This window comes from Engystomops pustulosus, chromosome 4, assembly GCF_040894005.1.
Source record: "Engystomops pustulosus chromosome 4, aEngPut4.maternal, whole genome shotgun sequence".
Taxonomy (NCBI): Eukaryota; Metazoa; Chordata; class Amphibia; order Anura; family Leptodactylidae; genus Engystomops; species Engystomops pustulosus.
Window position 1 is genome coordinate 65,572,833 of NC_092414.1, and position 14,432 is coordinate 65,587,264.

A 14,432-nucleotide genomic window follows, 5' to 3' on the forward strand; every position below is an offset into this window, starting at 1 on the left:
TTTGTGGTCATTTCTTTTCTTTCTATAAAGGAAGCATGCTCCATTCTCCAAGAAGTTTGATTCTAGTACCATATTTATTAAGTGAAATTTCAGACTTGTAGGTGCTTTAATATTCATACAGCCCAGGGCCCATGGCAGTCTTAATCCACTCTACTTCCTCCTCATCCATGGTGGATTATTTTAAAATAAAAGCAACAAAAACAAACAAATTATTATCTGCATAAAAGTGTTCAATGGTTATCTGGCCGGCTACTCCCACCCATCCCTATTCCCAGCGCTGTATATGCTTCCGTGCCCCTGTTTGTTTTTATGGGGTACGGACCATAGAGATGGCAGCGCTGGAGGCCAGGAGCTAAGTACATCTTAATTTCTTTTAACCCGTCCCATCCCAGCCACCCAAGGGTTTTTTTTACACCCTTGGCTAACCCCTTTAATGTAATGTTAAACATTGAGGCTATACTTAGATATTTATTTATACCGGTGTTGGCTATTTTTTATTCTTTCATATATTCATTTTTTTTTTTCTACAAAACGTACTAGATCAGAACATAGACTGTGAATATACAATTCATACTTATTAAATAGAAAATGCTATAGCGAAAAAAGCTAAAGTCTTATCAGTAAAAGGATATTGATGCTTGACAGTCTATTGACAGAATTCTGAGGCAGTTCCATTTTACAGATGTACTTATTACATGTCATTTTTGCAAACATCTGTAAGAAGATTGGTTTGCATTGTGTATTATCTGTTCATTTTACATGACTTTTAATGATATAATATAGCACCACTTCTTCATAGCTTGCTCCCCAGACTCGTCCTGACTTTGCCGCTGGCCATTGTACATTTTTACTTTATACTGCCTCATTTGACAAGATGATTTCTCTGTTCACTTGCTTCTTTTCTTCTGCAAGGCATTGGGAAGTTGTGACTGACATGCTAAATATATCAAATTGTTACCCAAGTAAAAAATGTTGTATTGCTAGAACACTCTATCTCAAACAACAGTAAACGCTGGTTTTCTATAAGAATAAATATATATAGAAACTCATTTATGTTCTACATGTTGATGCCAATGTGTAAATCATATTGAAGCTGCTGCTGGAATCTCAAAAATGAGAAATTTTACAAAATCTGCAAAATCAGTGAATAAATCTACAATAACCTTGGTTAATCTGCTTGGGTTTTGTTTTGTTCAGACACAACAAGATTTCACAAGTGTAAGTTGAAGAGCTGTCTTACTGTCATTTATGGCATATACACAATCTCATATACACATAGATACAATGGGGCAGATTTATCAAGCAGTCTGAAAGTCAGAATATTTCCAGTTGCCCATGGCAACCAATCACAGCTCAGCTTTCATTTCACCAGTGCTCATGAATATTTTAAAGGGGAGCTGTGATTGGTTGCCATGGGCAATTGGAAATATTCTGACTTTCAGACTGCTTGATAAATCTGCCCCAATCAGTGTCAACCTTGGACACCAATGGCCCACTAGTAAAATTTGACAACATTGTACAGATCAGATGATATGCTATCTCCAATACACTGCACATAGAGATATCCTGCTTCTCCAACATACAAAGAGGATCATGAAATGTAATTGTAATGATTGTAAAGATGTGTGCATTCGTGTTGAGATGGTATTGAAGTATACAATGGGGGACATGTATCATAGTTTTGTCTTTCTGAGGTGAATTTTTGAGACATTTGGAAGGTCTTTTTTGCACCTTATGTATGACCATGTCTTTTTACTTGTGATACATGTTCAGTTTTTCCTATCCTAGCAAGTGCAAAGTTTGGCTTCTTTTTCAGACTTTTTATTGCAAACATCTCAAATCCACATGGACACAAGCCACGTGAGGGGGTTACATACAGGAGTGGTCACAAGCCATGTGAGGTGGTTATATGCAGGAGTGCATATAAGGAGAAGGACACTTCTGTTAATTTAGGAGGCTGTGTCCTGCATTTTTATGCCCTCTGGTCACACCCCAGGGAGATGACGACATATGAGGCTGCAGTCAGACGTGGTGTTAAGAGTGCGGTTTTGATTGCGTTTTGAAACCTGTTACAACAGCTAAGGAGAGGGGATTTGCCCAATTACATTTCAAAAATTTACATGCAAAAATTTCTGAATTTTCAAAAAACAGGTTGCTGTGAAAAATGTGAAACTTTAAAGCATGTGAAATAATTCCAATTTACATGTTAAAACAGGGTCCATGAAAAAAAAAACTTCCTTTGCACCTGCCCTGGACCAGGTGCAGATTTGTGCCTGAAAAGTCACAAAATTAAGCAAAAAAAGTGATACACAATTGAAAAGTTGCACGAAACATCTGGAAAACAAAGATACATAAGGCACTGCACAGGGTACAGACAAAGGCGCAATTGAAAAACGACATAGTAAAAAGTCACAAAATCAACAAAAGTCACAAAAATGAGACAATGGACCGCATTTTCATCGGGTTTCCCAACGGTTTCTGTGTTGTGCCGCATTTAACAGGGGATTGTGTCACACGTGATCGAATTTTGGCACAATGACACCGGCTTTCACGCGACAAATCGGGGGGCGGGCTGTCGGATGATCTGACAGATTCGGACAACGCGTGGGATTTAACATTGCAAATTGTGTCACAAGACATGCACTCACATACATCGGGAAGAAGAAGGTGAACTCCGGCAGACCTCAGCAGGGAAAGCAACAGATGCAGGATCTCGGGCGCATCTGGTGAATCATCTTCGTCGGACCATCTTGATCGGGGATCGCGACAGGACCGGGTAAGTAAATGTGCCCCAGAGTCTGCTTCCAAAAGAAAGAGCCTGCTCAAAGCCAGAGGGTTTTGTCCTATGCTGAAGCTGTTCAAATGGTGGTAAAATGAAAGAAATGTTGCCCATTCTGTTTAGTTTTAATTTTTAGAGCAATGTGAATTCCACAATGATTACACATATTGCCATGTAGATGAACCCTCTAATAAAATCAAACAGCAGTTAAAAAAGAGCCATGTGTTGAATGTCTTTTTCCTGTTTTTTAAGTCACAGCAAAAACTTCACCATAAATGTAAATTCTGGAATGAAAAATGTGATCAGCAGTGCTCATAAGAGATGTGTAAATGCACAGATTTAACAAGTTACATAAAATGTGGGAAAATAATAAAAATTGTGTTTACAAACAACCCACCAAAAGAATTTTCATTCTGTGCACAATGGTGTTGTTGCCATTGTTCGCCTTGTTGTAATGACAGAAATGGGCAGCAAATCTTCCTTTGTATGTTGTTTTTATGTAACTAGCGCACATTTAGTACAGACAAAAATTGTTCCAGTCCATTTATAGACTCTTGTATTGTGCCCATTGTTATCACTGTCTATCTGAAATATGTGACACACAAGCACAACAATTGTTGTGCTTACTTACTTTTACTATACATATCAAATTATATCCACTTATTAGATTTAAAGTAGATTTATAACCGGATCTGATGCCCTTTTTTCATTTTGTGTTTCAGATTTTTGCTCCCTACTTTTCAAAAACCATAACTTTTTAATTTATCCATTTACAGAGCTGTATGAAACCTTGTTTTCTGCATAACAATGTGTGCTTTTAAGTGGCACCATTAAATATTTTATGCAATGTACTGGGAAAGATGGAAAAAATTCCAAATGCTGTGAAATCGACAAAAAAAAATATTTTTCTTGTGGGATTTTCAAAAAGATTATAGATGGCTGAGGTCTGTAAAATAATAAAACTCTCACACTTTTCTTCTCAGGCAATCTCATGAAGACATTCTGCAATTCGTGAAATACAGTGAAATTGAAGAAAAAATGCATTTGCAACATTTTCTTGTGAACTTTGTTTTTTATTGTGCGCTCCAAATCACACCTCCTCATTATTCTTTGGGTTGGTATGATTATTGATATATAAAAAATAAACCAAATCAGCTGTAAAAAAAAAACACATTACGACGGCGCAAGGAGAAACCGGAAGAGATAAAAGTCCAATATCCAAGGCAAAATTACACAATACAAAAGTCTCTCTGCAGACAGTCAATGAGAAAGACAGTACCTCTCCATCTCCAACTGCATATACCCAAGTAGAGGCAAAAAACCTCATTTGCGCGTTATCCCCCCTTGGTGTGGCGTTCTTTCAGCTTGAAATGCTTGTGGATCCTGCAGCTCACACTGGATTGCGGTGCGAGTGTCCGGTCTTCCGACTCAGAAACTCAACTCCTCCACTGTTGGTTCAGCTTTGGTCCAGAAAGAGAAAGCTTCAAATCCATTCACCGGTAAGGGGAAAGAAAACACACAATAGTGCCATGGGGTTTTTCATATAAAACTTCTTCTTTTATTGTAGGTACTCACAAAATTCTCAGATAAAAAAGGCTGTATAAAAAATAGAGTGGTTGCACATTCGGCATTACCAGCCGGACTGCAAGTTTCGCCAAGGTGGCTTCATCCAGGGCTTGCCGACGTGCACAAATTGTTACTCATTCATAGATAATGAACCACAATGTAACCAAACACAGAAAACTTAACAATGACCACCAGTTTTTGTAATCTAAAAAACTGATGTAGCCATCTGGAATTACAGACATTATATCTAGCAGCAAAAAATAATATTGATATGGTGACATTATGAGAATAATAACACAATTTTTATATAAAAGGGTAATTTTATAAAAAAGTGTAATTTTATTTTTAAAAAAAAACGTTTTTACATAGAGACAAATGGATTCAGAATAGGATTACCATCTATTTTATATTCTTTTATAATATTATTGTTAGAACTATAAAAAGCATTTTATTTCAAGGTCTGCATTTAAACCAAATGGGAGCAAGTAAAAACGCTGCCGAATGTTTTTTGCCTCTACTCGGGTATATGCGGTTGGAGATGACTGTCTCATAACATTTAATATGCACGGGGGACTTTGATGCGGAGAGACTTTTGTATTGTGTAGGTTTAATCATTGATACTGCAAATTTATATAGGTTTTATTATGTTTTAATCCAAAAATTGTATACCTTTTGCCATATTCTGATGCCAATAACTTTTTCATAGTATAGTTAAGGGACCTGTGTAAGGTGTCAATTTTTGCATAACAAGCTGACATTTTCATTGCTACCATTAACCAAATTAAAGAAATGAAAAGGAAAAGAATCTTTTTTAAAAATCTTTGTTCCACGACAATAAGAGCAACATTGATTTGTCTGCTATGAATCAGAAAAAATGTGATACCAAATCTACAAGCCACATCTGTTCTCAGTCAGGCAAAAAATAATAACATAATAATGTGCACACTATTTAGGTCAGTTTTATGCCACATATTAAGTCAGAATTCTGGGCTGTGGTACATGTTTAAATAGTTGTCTGCCTGCCTCAAACCCTTCAATACACAATTATTTTATTACACAATGGTACAATACTTCCCTCCCTTAGTTCCCATGCTGGCATTATGACTTTCTGCAAGGGTGCACCTAAATACTTGTCAGCTTCAAGTACTGCTGCTCTAGTAGAATCAACAGATCCAGCCACCATCATCACCATACCTATGAACCCCAAACACTAGTCAATCCACCATTAGCAACAGTTAACTTGGGACCTTCTTTCAATGACAGCCACGAGCAGACATTGCCTGCAGTTTAACTTGATGCTCCTGTGGGCAATCCAAAATGTGTCTCAGGTTCCATCTGTCATGTGCCACTTTTTGCTAACAATAATCTTTACACTTTGCTAAAATGAAGGAATAGTAGAAATTACCATTTACAATTAAACCTTTTTTTAATGTCTACCTGAATTTTCATTAAAACTTATATTCCCATTAAATGGGAGTAGACAAAGGGATGTTCTTCTTCAAGCAGAGTGTAAGCCTAAAAATCTGTCATAGTAAAACAATTAGTCCCTTAGATCACTGTTCCCCAACCACCGGGCCATGGCCCACGACCGGCCCGTGGAGCACCTGGTGCTCAGCCGCCGCCAATCTCTATATAAAAAAAAAATAATACAATACTTACCTTCCCCTTTCCCTCACAGCAGTCCTCTCTTCCTTTACTTCATTTCCGTGTTAAAGCGCACCGGCAATAGAGCAGTAGCATTTAGGGGAAAGGGGAAGGCATGCTACAGGAGAGGGGCATTGAAATGGGGGCATGCAACAGGAAAGGGGACATTGGAAAGAGGGAATGCTACAGAAAGGGGACAGCTACAGGAAAGGTGACAGTGGAAGCCCTGCTTGCTATACAGGAAAAGGGGACAATATAGGAAGGGGGATCTTTTTCAGGAAATCTGACCATATAAACTGGCCACACAGGGAGTTATGGTGGCGCTTTCAAACATACATTTTCTCGCCCACTGGTCCCTAGAAAAAATGTATGCAGCCAGTCCCTAGGCAAAAAAGGTTGGTGATCACTGCTTTAGATCATTTTCACACAATGGGGGAACATTTATCATATGATCATTGATGTTGCCCCTGCTGCATTCGGGCTCTTCTACAACCGATCTGACCTGATGTCAAATTGTGCTATAGCCTGCACTGCATGTTGCAGCTGCCCCCTCCCCGCCCAATCGGTAAATTGAGGTGGGAAGACGCAATTCCCAGAACGACACCAGGAATTGCAACTAAATCAGGACTTGTACGCCTGTTTTTCATAAATGTGGCTCAAAGTGTGCAGTTATGTGGGACCTGCTTTGAGGCCTGGGCAGTCAGCGCATGCACAGGGCTGTGGAATTTACAGCATGATGTTTGAGCCAATTGGAGTGAATGAGGACATCCCATTTCCATGTGGGGGTAGCCTGATGCAGAGTTGCCAATTTCAAAAGATTTATAACAGTAATGTTACATAAAAATTGCAATAGCTCAGTATTACTATACTATCACCCCCCATTTTCATTAGGTAGACATTTCATGGCATGGTTGGGGAGGATGCAATTTTTCTGGTCTGCCTAGGGCACCATAATGCCTTGTCCCAGACCTGTTTATATGTAGATCATATTCCATGGTTTTTAAGATCTCTGGAGCCACCATTAAAATTTCTCATTATCTGTAAAGATTTCAGATAAAGTAAAACCATTTAGGATGACTTGTAACCTCATTGTGAAGGCGGTAAGAATAAATTTGTGAAATATGTGTTAATCTAATCATAACACCATGTGTGAAATTGTCACATTTGCTAAATCTTCTATTAATTAGCTGAGGCGGGATGTTGCTATAGGAGCAGTTTATTGCATGTAGTTTCATACTGGCGATGCTCATATAGACAGCATGCATGACATTAGTAGATTTTAGGAATGGAAGATTATGTGACATATTTCAGCCCATTCTCCTACATATAGATATTATTGAGATCTGTGAGACATCAGACCTGCTTGCCTTTATAAGGGGTGGGTGTATCGATCTAATATACAGCGAGGTGTTCTGGATTAATTCTGAATGCGTTTATTTCATCCAAATTGAAAAACAGATTCCAATTAGACAAAAGAGAAATGGAAAGGCCCTTTGTAATCAGCACTGAATGGGGAGGCTGCAATTTGTTGTGCAAATATGCAATTCCATTGTATTTTCTATCAAAGCCATAGGGATGTAACAGTCTCTTAAATTTTCTGCTCTTAAAGCATTTACGCTTTTTTGGCGACCTAGTAAATCTATCAAAAAATCCATACTTTGTATCACTTTTCCCATATATCTTACTGCCGTGTCTTATCGGCTTTGCATTTTCCTAAAATTACCAAATTTAAAGGGAACCTGTCAGGCACATGTAGCCCTCCAGACTAAAGCTGTTTGTTGATATTAAAATAAGTCCGTGGCTCCTGTGAATAAAAAATTACAATGCAGAGTGTGTGTGTGTGGGGGGGGGGGGTGTTATATTATAATTCAAAGGACTTCTTTCAATATCATCATGCAGAGCAACTACAGAAAATCAGGTAGGACTGGTTTGGGGTATAGATGTGCCTAACAGGTTCCCTTTAAAGGTTTTTTCTACTCATATGAAAACTTTTTGGAGAGTGAAGTGTGGAGCCGTTTATTGTGATCAATAGGTCAGGTGGGAGGGATATACGAGATGTGCCTATATCAGCAAACAGGTCAGATAAAGCGCAGGGAGCGCGAAACAGCTGTCATGTGTTTGATTGTCTTGTGAGTCTACCCACGTCCTCCCTCACCCCCTTACCTCAACTATATTCATGAAATGTCTTTGTAAGTATGCATCAATAAAACAGCATTGAAAAGGAGAAAGATTGGTGAGTGCCGATTCCACTGTTTTTATATATCTCAAGAACATGACATGGCAAGGATTTGCTGTGAAAATTACATGTTATTTTAGCAGATGTCTCCGTGGTTACCGGTAGATGTTCAATCCTCAAAGCAATTTTGTACCAAAAATTATTTAAAAAGTGTATTCTAGTGTACAGTGTTAGAGAGATTATCCAAAAGGATGCCAGATGCCATCCAAATTGCTCATCATTTTAATGAATACATATATGTATATGTCTTTGAGTAATATGGTGTATGTTTCCTTTCCGTGTAAGCAATCCTGCAACATAAGATAGTCCTTTAAGCACAAGTCCTAAGTTTAACCTTGTACACATTTAAAGTTTAAAGTTTGTCTCTGTTAATAAGAACATTTTTGTTATACCGGTAGTTTTGTTAACAGTTTCCCTATTGCTAGCTGATTCTGAAGTTTTCCTTGTGTGGAAAACATCCTCCAATGAGAGGCTAGATTAAGTTCTGCTTTGAAATCTTACTTTTTAGAGAACAGAACAAAATTAGAGTACCTAGAGGAAACACACAGAAATAATGTGAGTGCTTCGCCGTTTCTATCGTTGCATGCTGACCTCTTATAGCAGGAAGACTTTGGCTCTACTATATGATTTGGTAAAAAGCGAAGGGTAAATCAAATTATTGACTTTGCCATATTTGATATAATGGGGAGATTGATCAAGACTGGCACTTAATCTCTTGTGCAATGGACTGAAGAGGCCCCTAATCGATTGAAATGCATATATTTCTTAAAAAGTTGGGAAATTCTCCTCTGCCAGTAACTCAAATCAAAAGCTACTTGCTGGTGTAGTAGTGGACTATAATATCACCCTTCTCTGTGAAAATTATGATAAATCAGTCTCAAAGCCCCAGACATGCCCATTAAAAAAATATTTGCTGTTAGGGAAGCAAATGTCCATTTTATAAATTCCCCCAATTATCATTAAGAAAATGATTCAGGTACTGTACAAGAATGGAGCTGCAGACAAGACAGGTTCCCGTGAGCACTTTCACAATTCCCCCTTTTGCAGCATAGTCCAGATACTTCACTATAGTCTAGCCCCCCTGATGGCTGAATAGAGGGGGATCTCAGGGTTCCCGCCAGGCCAATATGGTGTGCTCCCAACTTTAAAGTTGCCTGGCAGTCCCAGTTGTTGTAGGATAAGCACAGAGAAAACAACCTATTTTCCAGGTCGTCCACTTTGTCTGCAAATCGTACAGTTTCTGATGTCACCATTTTTAGCTTGGTGAGCGCAATCGCCAAATCATCTTCTAGGGAAGAGATTCTCTTCTCCGCTTCAAGAGAAGACTGCAGGTCTTGCAACACTTCTATAGCTGCAGAAACCGCCTCTTGGTTGCTGAGGGCAATTTTTTTTGCTACTTCCTTAGCCAACTTCTTATATTTTACAGAGTGCTTTATGCTCTGCTGCAAGCTGGCATCTGTTTCTGCCTGCTCGTCTTCCAATGCTTCCCCTTTCCCTGCACGAGGTGACGGTGGTGCCATCTTGTTTTCAGCATGTGGTGCTTGTGGAGATCAGACTGTAGGAAGCCGTAATTCCACAGTTCTGTTCCCTATTGTCTAGGAGGGTCTTTCAGGGCATTTGATCACCTGGCCAGCGATTGCTGTAGTGCTTACCTGCGCTTAGTATGGCTGTGGGTGAGCTCTGTTCTACAGCTCCTCATATCACAGGGGCCAGGACCAAAATTATTTTGTGATTTTAAAAGTAGCCTTCAGGCTGCAGCTCCTGTAACCCAGTGATTTTCTCTTGTCATTCTATTGGTTTATCGCTATCAGTTGAGTCTTTGTCTCTGCTGATCCCGGGTAACTAAAAGAGTTTAATTTTAACTCTAGAAACAATCATAAAAGGGCTGTAAAATGCCAAAAAGTTTAATATTTATCTGAAACTCAAGTTAACATTAAGTTAGAAGAAGCCAAATTACATGCATAACATTGAGCATAAAATAACCAGCAATGTAAAAACACTGATGTACTACACTACGATTTGCTCTCCATATCAAATCAATGTTGTCATGTGTAATCCCCAGAGGTATTAAAGCATGGTGCCAAATAGCAGAAACAAACATTTTAGATGACAGAGAAACCGTCAAACCAAAATATGAAGAGACAATTTAATAGGATTAAAAATAGATGGCCTAGGGACGTCATACAGGGATTTATACACAAATGTCTATCATGTTATTGGCTTCATTTAGAGACTTGCAAACATATTTTCCTTCTGGATAAACAGCAAAGTACACGGACGGATGATTGTTCCAGTATTAGCTTTAAATCTACATCTAGCTGGTAGATATTTAAAACTACAAATACTTACCTACACTCATCATGTTCTTCTCTAAGCTTGACACACTGGGATCAACTAGAAAAGAAACTTATAATTAGCAGCACAGAGCATGGTGACAAGATGTCCGTCGCTCTGGGCAGATAATTATGCAGACCTCCTCTGTGACAGATGTCTCCCTATCCCAACTTGGTGAGGGAGGTGACGTCATGCAGGAGGCAAAATGGCAGACCTTGTGCCAGCTGCCTTCTACAGCACCTACTGTGGTTCTGAAGGACTGATCTCTCCCATATGGCTGATCTCTCTCGTGCCAGATAAGACATCATGAGCTAGCTGGCAAAGCGTTGCATCTGGCAACCACTGACCATCATGGGGGAACATACTGGGCTCCAGAGCACCATCAATACTGGGCCGGCACCAGATAGTTCATATGCGCCAGGTAGCTCTAGTGTGCTTGACTAGGCTCAATTACCTGGCTCAGACCACCATTTGGGCATTACAGAGCGCCATAATACACACTGAACCCCTGTAAAGCCGACTAACGGTGTTTCAGTATTGGAGGGAATGGAGCACTGTGCCCAGGATGTATCAGTGGAAGCTGGTGCAGGGCAGCTAAGAATGCCACTGGGACACAGAAAGGCCCTGTCCCCCCCCCCCCCCCCCCAACTCCATGCCGAAGAGACCCACAGTACACCTAGGATTCACTGTACCACTGGAAGCACTACCCAACACCCGCTCATAGTCAATATGTAACTGTTATTTAACCTGTACTTGAAGCTTGTGTAATCCATTTAAAGGGAACCTGTCAGTAGAAACTGATATATATGTTGTGTAGCAGATTAACTCTTTACAGCTAATCTTTAATTCATTACTCAGTGCATTGGCTTCATCCAGAAAATCAGTTTTGAAGTGAGATTTGGTTGTATAAAGTAACAGAGGCTTACCAAAGCTATTCAAGGATCCTATGAATCCACCCAACTTCAGACCAATTTCAATCCTTAATTGTGATACAAAATTGTTTTCCAAAATATAGAAACATACCTGTTTGTGGTCAAGAGTGGTTTTATTCATAACAACCAAGTCCGCTTTACTATTGGCAAACAAGCTTCAGGATGGCACCAGGTGGATTTTAGATATAACCGTAGCGTTTGGGTCCTCTCCAATGCCTTCTCTACTCCTTACTTTGAAAGTGGAAAAAGGCATTCGATAGGATACAATGGGGATTTGCATTTTCTGAAAAAATTTGGGTTTAGTGATCAAATTATTAATGCTATTTAAGTTCCCATTCCTTTGGGAATTAGTCAATTCCTTACTTGAGGATCAAGACATGCTCACATTGCAAAATCTAGTGGAAACTAATTATATCACCTTGCTTTACATGGCCCATGGGAAAATAATTCCTATTTAGGACCTTTTCCTTCCAAAGAAAATTAATCTGGGTGGCATGTAATAGCTATAAAGCAACAAATCTCCGAAATGTTTGTCAGTTAGTATTACCGTATTTTTCGGACTATAAGGCACACTAAAAATCCTTTGATTTTCTTAGAAATCAAAGGTGCGCCTTATAGTCCAGTGCGCCTTATACAGTATATGAACCGTACTTACAGACAACAGCTGCCTTGAACTGTGCACAGGTCTGCCAACTGCTGGTAATTTATCCTTATAATCAGGTGCGCCTTATACTCTGGTGCGCCTTATATATAAACCAAGACGTTTTAGCAGGCATTTATTGGTGAGCCTTATACTGCAGTGCACCTTATAGTCCGAAAAATACTGTATATAAAGTGATCATCTGTAATTTATTTTTAATGATTGTTGAAGTATTTGATTATTTGAACAAGTGAACTATACCACAAAAAATTTTTGGCTGGTCTGTAACCATTCCTGAGATGGTGATTATGAAGTTTTATTACACACGTGTGTTTGGAAACAAATAACTATTGCTCTAGTTTTATGCTATGAACCCCTCTGATCTAAGACTGATCATGACCACTCCTTTAAGCTGGACAGTACCATTGGCTATAATCCTGTCGGAATTAGATGATATGGAGCTTGACTTTCTGCCTTCCCTACTTTATATCTCACTTCAATGTTGCTTTTCTGGATGGTGCCACCATGTTGGACGATAAGGAAAACATGACCTAGGAGCTGTTACTCTGCTTGACAACACAATGGTAGTGGTTTAATAGGTCAATTTATGCTTACAGGTTCCCTTTAAAGTCTTATTTATATCTTAGTGACAAAGTTCTTGTTTTTCTCTCTAGAATGTTCTCTGCTAAATGTACTCCCTCTTAAAGTACTCTAAAATAAGATTTTATGAAGACATTGGGAAAAAAATCTAATATTCTGAGTGCTAAAACCTGTAATTGTCTAAACAGTCAATACTGTAGGAGTAAAATTTCTTTGTACAAAGCTGCAATATGCGGAAACTCTAAACAGGATATTCCTAGAGCATATTCCTTTGTTTGATTATATCACTAAAATCCCATCAAGCGCAATTACGCCGCCTCCATAACTTGCAGTATTACATGGTGCATTTTCTTAAAATGAAATTTGTTATCGTGCAGTGACTTAAAAATTAAATTGCCAAAAATATATTGAACAGCTTAAAAGTCTGCCTATTCTCCATATGTTCAGCAGAAGAAAAAGCAGTCTTGCTTAACAGTCTTGAAATAGCATTTGTCAGTTCCCAAAATGCAGCCATAAGGTGCCAGTATAAACCACATGGTGGACATTTTCCATCTAGTCTTATTTGAGATTGCAGCAATGAATTGTGTAGGTGTTAAATGTTTTCGAACACTTTTTCTGACATCTGCTACATTTGTTAGCGCCATATATATAGTCTGATCATTGGAGAAGATGCATTGGAGCAATTTCTCTCAAAGATGAAAATTGCAATAAGGGAATGCAGTAGATACACAAATGCAATGGTTCGTAAGTTTTTTTTAAGTGTTTGCTCTACAGTAGATTACATTTAATATTTATGAATTTTTTAATATAAAATGTGAACATCACTTTTTAACTGTGAGGTCCAAATTACACATCAATTTTATTCTATGGATCGAAGTGATTACAGAGATATAAAATTTCTATTTTTATTACAAAGCAAAATGTTTAAAAAATGTAAAATCTTTAGAAAAAAAACATTTAGCCATTTTGTTGTATTTTGATGCCAATAATTTGTTCATACTTTAGTGCTTTTGCTGCTTTGAACTATATTGGCATCTACAGGACACCAATACAGTTTTAAGCTAAGCCAAATCCATCCCTGTGTCTAGTTACAATATTGGAGACCACAAAGTTCTACACGGTGGCTGTCATGAGTTTTTAAGTCACTTTGACTGGCACAGACTGAGAAAGTGTCAGGGAACGCCCTAAAATATCATCTTCTTGCAGTAATTTCTCAATATGACAGCATTTTTCCACAATATTAAAAACCTTAAAAACAAAGTGCACAGCACAGACTTTTACTGTACATATACAGTACTTCGTGTTAGGAGACAACACTGAGGCATCACTGGATTTTAGGTTTGTATAAGAAATTATAATATTTTTTAATAGTGAAGAAAATGTAACAAATGAGCCTTTTTTGAGTGTCACTGCAATTAAAGAGATTGAGTAACAGGCCCCCTGGTTATAGTGTTAAATTGACCACTTCAGCAAATGTCAAATCTCTCTCACTCAATACACATTCCTATTAACATTTTCTAGAACCATACACCATGTAATATCCACTTTTATAACAGAGACTGGCACCATATGTCAGAAGACAAAATGATTTTGGAACGTGGTATTCTAAGCCTGATGTTAATGGTGAATCTAATGAAGAATGCAATAGGTTATGCCAAGAATATGTCTTGCTTTTTTTGGTCATTCCTCCTTCACCCTCTC